Genomic DNA, 7,116 nt, shown 5'->3' with positions numbered 1-7,116 from the left:
GCTTTCTTTTCCTGACATTTACAGCTAGATGTGTTAAACAATTTAGAACAAGGCACATTTGTAGACCACCCAATTTTTAGGTGTACAAAAGTATAGGAATGTATAGTCATAATGTAAATAACACTTGGGCACGTGGGCAGTTGTGGCCTAATGGTTAGAGAGTCTGACTTGTAACCCGAAGGTTGTGGGTTCGAGTTTCAGGCCGGCCACAACTGAGGTGCCCTTGAGCAAGGCACTGAACCCCCCCAACTGCTCCCCGGGCGCCGCAGCATAAATGGCTGCCCACTGCTCCGGGTGTGTGTTCACGGTGTGTGTGTGTTCACTGCTGTGTGTGTGCACTTTGGATGGGTTAAATGCAGAGAACAAATTCTGAGTATGGGTCACCGTACTTAGCTGTATGTCACTTCACTTCATATTTAATAGCATATCCCATGCAATTGCATCAAGTTTTAATGACCCACTGACATCACCCAACTGTTGCTTTCTTCTTTTCTAGACTTGTACCACATCCTCAGTCATAGTTTATTTTGGCTTCTTTCTTCAGTCTCCTCTCAGGACGTGGAATGCTGCTCAGTAAAGTTAAGCTCTGTTGATTGACTTGGCCAGTCTAAAACCTTGCTGATGAAGTCCTTTGTTGTACTGGCAGTGTGTTTTGGGTCACTTCTAAGTTGGCAAACAGAATGTTTCTGTAAACTTCTGAATTCATTTTGCTGTTTCCTTCATTAGTTACATAACCAATAAAAATTTGTGAGCCAGTTCCAGAAGCAAGGATGACACTACCACCACTTTGCTTAACCTACGAGCACTTAGTTTTTTCTTTTTTTCTTTCTCAACCTTTGTATTCAGAGATCAAAACAATATTAGACATTTAGAGCTATTAATTGTCTAAGCAATCAGTCTAACAGGACACACCAGAGCAACAAGAAACACCTGACAGTCATGTGTTCCAATATTTATTATCACATGATAAATGGGAGTGTTCAAACAAAAGGGGCTTAACTCTTTTTTTATTCAAAACACATCTAAAGAAAAACACACCTCAAATACATCTTTTGAATAAAAAGCAAAATTTCAATCATGAGAATTGGCCTTTTCATTCTAAGAAATTTGAACTAGTTACTGGAGAACTGTTTATATGAAAATCTGACTCTCAAAATGACGCACAAACACAAGTCAGAAGAGTCTTGGCAAACTGATGAGTTAAATATCTTGTCTGTCTTTGCTGCAGCATTGGCTTTGACATTTGAGCGACGTTGATAGACATGCACACATACAAACATACTAGAGCACAAAACCACCTATAACTTTCATGTGCTTCCTGCATCACACCTCCAACAGACCTGGTTAGAGCCACATGAAAAACCACACCGTTGTCAAGACAACACCTGCCCTTGATTCTTTTTTGCTGATAATCGCACTGCTCTGTGAAAAATAGAAATGAGACATATTTATTCATTTGTGAGACAAGCAATTTGCAAACTAAATACTTTCACTAGACACCATTTGGCAAGTGTGCACTGATGTTTGCTAAATGTGTGATGGTGATTCTTTTGTGTCAGGCTGTAACTGTAATGTAATACAGTAAACACCATGATCTAACAAGAATATGGATTCTGTCTGGCTCTATCAGCACATTCTAGAGGCAGCAGTATGAAATTTCGATTCTTAAAACCTTTTCGAATGCATGTTTCAGAATTCGTGCTTCTTCCCTGTTTGTTTCAGAATGCATCTGTTTCCTGTCATCAGTGAAGCAACACTACAGTCTCTTCTTTTTCAGGCCTCAACATGTCACACTCTCTCCCTGTAGGCCAGTGAACTGCTTATCTTCAGTGTAAACCATAAGTAAATGCCAAAGGTAAATAGGGCTTATCCCCCTTTTTTTTCTCACACATGCACACACAAGCAAAGCCACACATATTATTAGTCACACAACATATTCCACTGTTATTACCCATAGTGGACGCTTGAGTGAGTACTAAGAAGGGCCATTCTTTGATAACCTAATTACTCACAGAAACCTCAGATAACAAGTATAATCACAGTCACAAAAGGCTGAAAGACAGATATCAGCCTTATCTTAGGACTGGTTTAAAATGACTCACCTGTCTGCCGAGAATGGTGGTGTATTTGCATAACTGAGAAAACAGCAGACATACCAGGTATTACAGCAAATCCTGATATAACGAACATCAACAGTCAAAGGAGAAATGAAACGTCCATGGCATTAATGCTTGAGGAACTGTGTTGAAGTCATTCTCTCCAGATTTCATAATATTATAAGCTGATCACATCCTGTCATGTCAAGTGATATGGTGTCTGTGGAAGCACAGATGTAGTTTGGAATTGTTCAAATTACATGAACACACAAAATCATACCCATTCATAAACAAAGCCCGTGGACGAAAACTGTTCCACAGGCAACAGAGTTGTCACCCAGTGTATAAAAACCATGGGGTAGCTCCATGGGTGGGAACAGCTCTACAGAGAGTGTTTATAAAATTTCTCTGAGGCCATGTTCCATCAAGATTAGGCCTGAAACCTGTCAGGCTTGCTCCTGCCATCCCACTGTCCCCAGGGCTTTCTAACCTGCTCAGACATGGCATATACACATCTACAGTACACACATAAAGACTCTCACAAACACCTCACTTTGAAAGTGACTGAAGCGTTTCTTAGGTGCTAAAAGTCAACTGAAACAGCACAGTTGATAAATATCAGAGGATGTGGAAGCCTTAATAAAAGGTGTATTTTCTCACAGTGAGAATTAGACCACAATAAGCACCTGGAAGTAGAAATGCTGAAGTGGCAATCTTAGAATAACTGGTTACTCAACAGAGGTTAGGGGTGTGAGGTAACCCTTTAAGAACTTGCCAAATAACGAATCAACACATAACCCTGACCCTCTGACCCAGTAAGCTAAGACTGATATACAAACACACATCTGCACACAACAGAGGCTCACCTCATCTTATATGTGCTAAACTTGTAGAAGGGGCTCTGCAGTCTCAAGGTAGAACTTATCTACTAGCAAGAAATGTTATTTTGGCCCTAATGAAAAAAACTCTGGAACATATAACCACTCAAATTTTTGTCTACATATGAAATGAATAAGAAAATAAATACTCCTGTAAAATGAGGCAGTCATCTAAAATAAGATGGTCATCATTACAAGGAAATACAGTGCCTTGATATGTCTCAGCCTTAGTAGTAGAACAATGTGTCCAGGATGAAGCGGACTATTCTTACAGAAAGGAGGTCAGGCAATGCATACCAAACACAACAGCACGAGGAACCTAGCGGAAAAGTTATACAATGAAAGTCAGAGACCTCTATAAATCACAGACTAACTGATCATCCAAAGGGATGTGTATGTATATGTTTCTGGATCCTCTGGTGCTTGCATATGTGTTTCAGGTTTCAAGTCATGTGTACTACAAAAAAGAAAAATATGATTGTAACTCTAAGAAGTACAATTTATTAAGCAAAAACACTAATTCCTAAATTTGATCAATAATCTAAGAGCTGCATTCTCACACCATGATATATAACCCGTCTCAGTGTCTTACACTAAATTTGGTAATATGGTCAATATATTCATATACACAGGAAAGATTTCACAATCCATATGTGGCATTATTACAATAGAAAGTTATAATGAGATATGGTCTTCTTCTTTTTTGTAGCTTTGCCAGTAAGAAGAGAATTTGCAGTTGAACAGCATGGGTCATTTGGATGGGTATATGGGATTTGAGTGGGTGTTTGTTTACTTGAGTATCGGCTCAGAAACATGCTCCTAGCTGGTCACACTTCTCGTGCCTGTGCTGAGAGGACTGTCTAGTCAGCCACCCTGGGCTGAAACAGAAAAATCATGTTATAATAATCATTAATGTAGTTCCCAACCCCCAGTGGATGGCAAAAGAGTGAGGAAATAGACTTGAGAGATAGACTGTATTAATAAAACACTTTTGCTATACTCAGCTCTCACTCTTCAAATGAAGACCAGGCCTATGACATTATCATTGAGTCAGATTCTCAGGAAATATTATGCCTTACCTTTGGTTCTTAGTCACACTGGGTAAGCATTGATAGACAGAGTGTGTCAGAATGAACTAAGTATGAAACTTCACATAATTTAAAGTCACTCACCGTTAGAGGAACAGAACCACTCTTCCCTATTTTCATGCAATCAAACATTACTATAGTTGGCATTTCCACTTCAAGATAAAGTTTTAACACACTAGGCTCAAAATAAGAAACCATAGCAGATAATATTTGGCAGACTTGTCATGCCCGGTGGAAAAACATCATAGAAAAAACACAGCATGCTACTTTCCAATTCAAATATTAGCAACTGTTTTCAACAGGACACGGATTGGATAGGGTTTCAGTTGTGTGATAGTTCTTACCTCTGACCCTGTTTATTGTGATTGAAGATAGTTCTTTGATTGATGGAATTTTTCTAAAGCAGTTGGTATTGGTAATGAATTTGCTGCTCTGATTTACACTGATAATGGCAAACCTGGCCTCCTGGGAACGGTTACAGAGATCTAACTGAAGTTAAAAAAAAAACAATGTCCCATCTAGCCTTGAGTTAGTAGGAGATAAACATGCCATATAAAATGGAGGAGGGTTGTCTTGAAATGCACACCTTGGTGAAAGCTGGCAGTATATAATGTATCTGTGGTTGGCCCCTCTCTGGCATACTGCCAGGTCTGCAGCCACCAATGGCTATGTCATTAATCTAGAGCAAAGAATAGCAAGAGAAGATTGGGCAGGGGCTGAAACATTACCTGCCAATTACACAGGAACAGCAGAGGTACAGGAGAAATGCACAACATATGGGACTCAATCTGAGTTTGAACACCTGACCTATGGACCTACACAATTTGCTCAGTGCACTGCTAAAAGGTTCCAGAGAGACCTGACTGAAGCCTTACATAATGTCCCTTACATACATAAACTCCCCCTCCTGCTGCTACACAGCACCCTGCAGAACCACAGCCTGCAAAGTACGCAGCCAACATACACAACACCAATACTCCATCTGATTGGAAAAGCTGAGAGGTGAGAAGTATTCTTTAACACATTGCTGACAGGCCACTTGACAGGGCTCTGACATGCAAGCTTAGAGGGCGGGGAGTTAAACATGAGCGGAGGGAAAATCACACCAGAGCCAATTTTTTTAATCATCTGTGTATATTAGTGAATGTGAAGGTGTGGCACTCCCTGCATGGCTCTATGTTTGGAAACTGAGTTGACTGTTGGATATTACTTGTGTCTTTATTTAAACTGTGGATTTATATTATTATAAACACTGCCACACCATCATGAGACTGCAAACTGGATCAACCAATAAACCTCTTACTTCTCTAGTGGAGGTCACTGCATTTTCCACTGAGCAAGTGGCAGCTTTAGACATTATAAGACAGTGGTAGAGATTATAAGGCAGTTGGCCGGTTGGAAAGAGAACAGTGGAGTTGAAGTTTTCCTTTTATCAAGTATTTCCATTCTCAGTACGAAACTTATGATTATGGTGCCAAATGTGTTGTATTAACATCCCTCTTTGCTTGCCACACTGTATCTGTTTATGGAAAGAGGAAACCATGAACATACACAAAAAAGTTGGAGAATCCATTAAATGTTGTCTTGTGTGGTTCATCTCTTGGACACTACACCACAGAGCAGCACGAGGAGGGAAAAACTAGGTCTGAATGGGAAAGACATTGAGAGAGACAGAGAGAAGGCTGCTGATGAAAGCAGAATGCAGGGACTATAAACTCGAGTCACGGCAGCTGTGTCCAGGGCTGCAGGGACGATCCTCCCAGCCAAGTTCCATGTCCGCTCTGATTATGGGCTGGAACAATGCATTCCATTGTAGGCCTGCTTTCTGACTGCCCAAAAGAGGAGCCCCCCCCCCCCCCCCATGCACACACACACACACACAAACATACACACACACACATGCACAGAGTCAATCTCATACAATGATGAGACTACAGTTATACGTGTAATTTATATGCAATAATATATTAAAATAATGTACATATTTATAGATTGCATTTTTTAAGGAGTGAAGAAGATACTACTAGTTTCTGCAAAAACTTGCTTTGTCACAAATATTACTAACATAAACATGGTCCTATCCACCTAGTCCAAGCAAGGTTTGGGATAGTGTACTCTATCAAATCTTCACTTTCTCATTTTTACGGAAAACTTAAAAAAGGAAGTGATAACTTCAAGTGTATATGTTGCAGAAAGCAGAAAAAAATTGGTTTTACTAATTTACATATTGCATATTGCAAATTTTGCTTTCATGCATTCACTTGTTTATCAAAAGGGTGACACAGAAGCGACCAACTTTTTTACCTAATTACATAATATTCACTAATGCCTGTGTAACTCATGTCATAATAATGGCATAACAGCACAGACAAGGTTATAGCACAGACCATGTTACATAATGGGTATATGCCACATACCTCAGTACTTTAATATGTAGGAGATCTAAAAGGTTACACTGACCTATTTCAGTAGTGCAAATCTGTTGCTTTTTACATAACATGGGACTAGGCCTTGGTGATCTTTGTATTTTAGTTAAAACAATAATGTAAAAAAGAAGAACCTTGCAAAATGAGCTTTGCTAGATTAAGTCCTACTGACCAAGAATTAAGAGATCACACCGTTCAGATATTCACCCACCCACCACCGTACTTAAAACAGCCTTCCATAATATTACTGCATGAGCCTAATGAGGCTGAACTCCACAGAAACCAGGTCATAACATTTTAATGATTATAAATCAGCCCACATATTTCCTGGCATGCTGTGGTTTAACCACCAATACACACCAACACCTACATGCAAGAATCCCATTTAAAATATTCAAATCTTTATACTGATGTGGGAGGGAAGAAAGCATGGGAAGATTTGATTTTTTAAATGGGTTTTCCAGATATTGTACTGTGGTGAGTTTTTGAGCATTACAGTTGGAACTGGTTCAGATTGCAAATCCACACAGATGTAGGTGATATCCAGAGCACCATGGTAGAGAATATTTATTCATTCAGCTAAGGTAAGCTCTTTATCCTTGTTCAGGCTTGTGGTGGATCCAAAGCC

At 39.6% G+C, this 7,116-nt stretch overlaps 1 long non-coding RNA gene across 1 annotated transcript; it reads right to left on the bottom strand.

The window, feature by feature from the left end:
* Window positions 1–323: 323 nt before the first annotated feature.
* LOC125145995 lies at window positions 324–5,884 on the bottom strand. Its single transcript, XR_007144476.1, has 3 exons — window positions 4,054–5,884; window positions 3,768–3,852; window positions 324–2,316 (listed from the first exon to the last, which is right to left on the bottom strand). It is a non-coding gene; the product is annotated as an uncharacterized LOC125145995 (long non-coding RNA).
* Between the last annotated feature and the right edge of the window lie 1,232 nt (window positions 5,885–7,116).

This window comes from Tachysurus fulvidraco, chromosome 12 (genome assembly GCF_022655615.1).
Source record: "Tachysurus fulvidraco isolate hzauxx_2018 chromosome 12, HZAU_PFXX_2.0, whole genome shotgun sequence".
Taxonomy (NCBI): Eukaryota; Metazoa; Chordata; class Actinopteri; order Siluriformes; family Bagridae; genus Tachysurus; species Tachysurus fulvidraco.
This window is presented reverse-complemented; position numbering and strand designations above follow the sequence as displayed.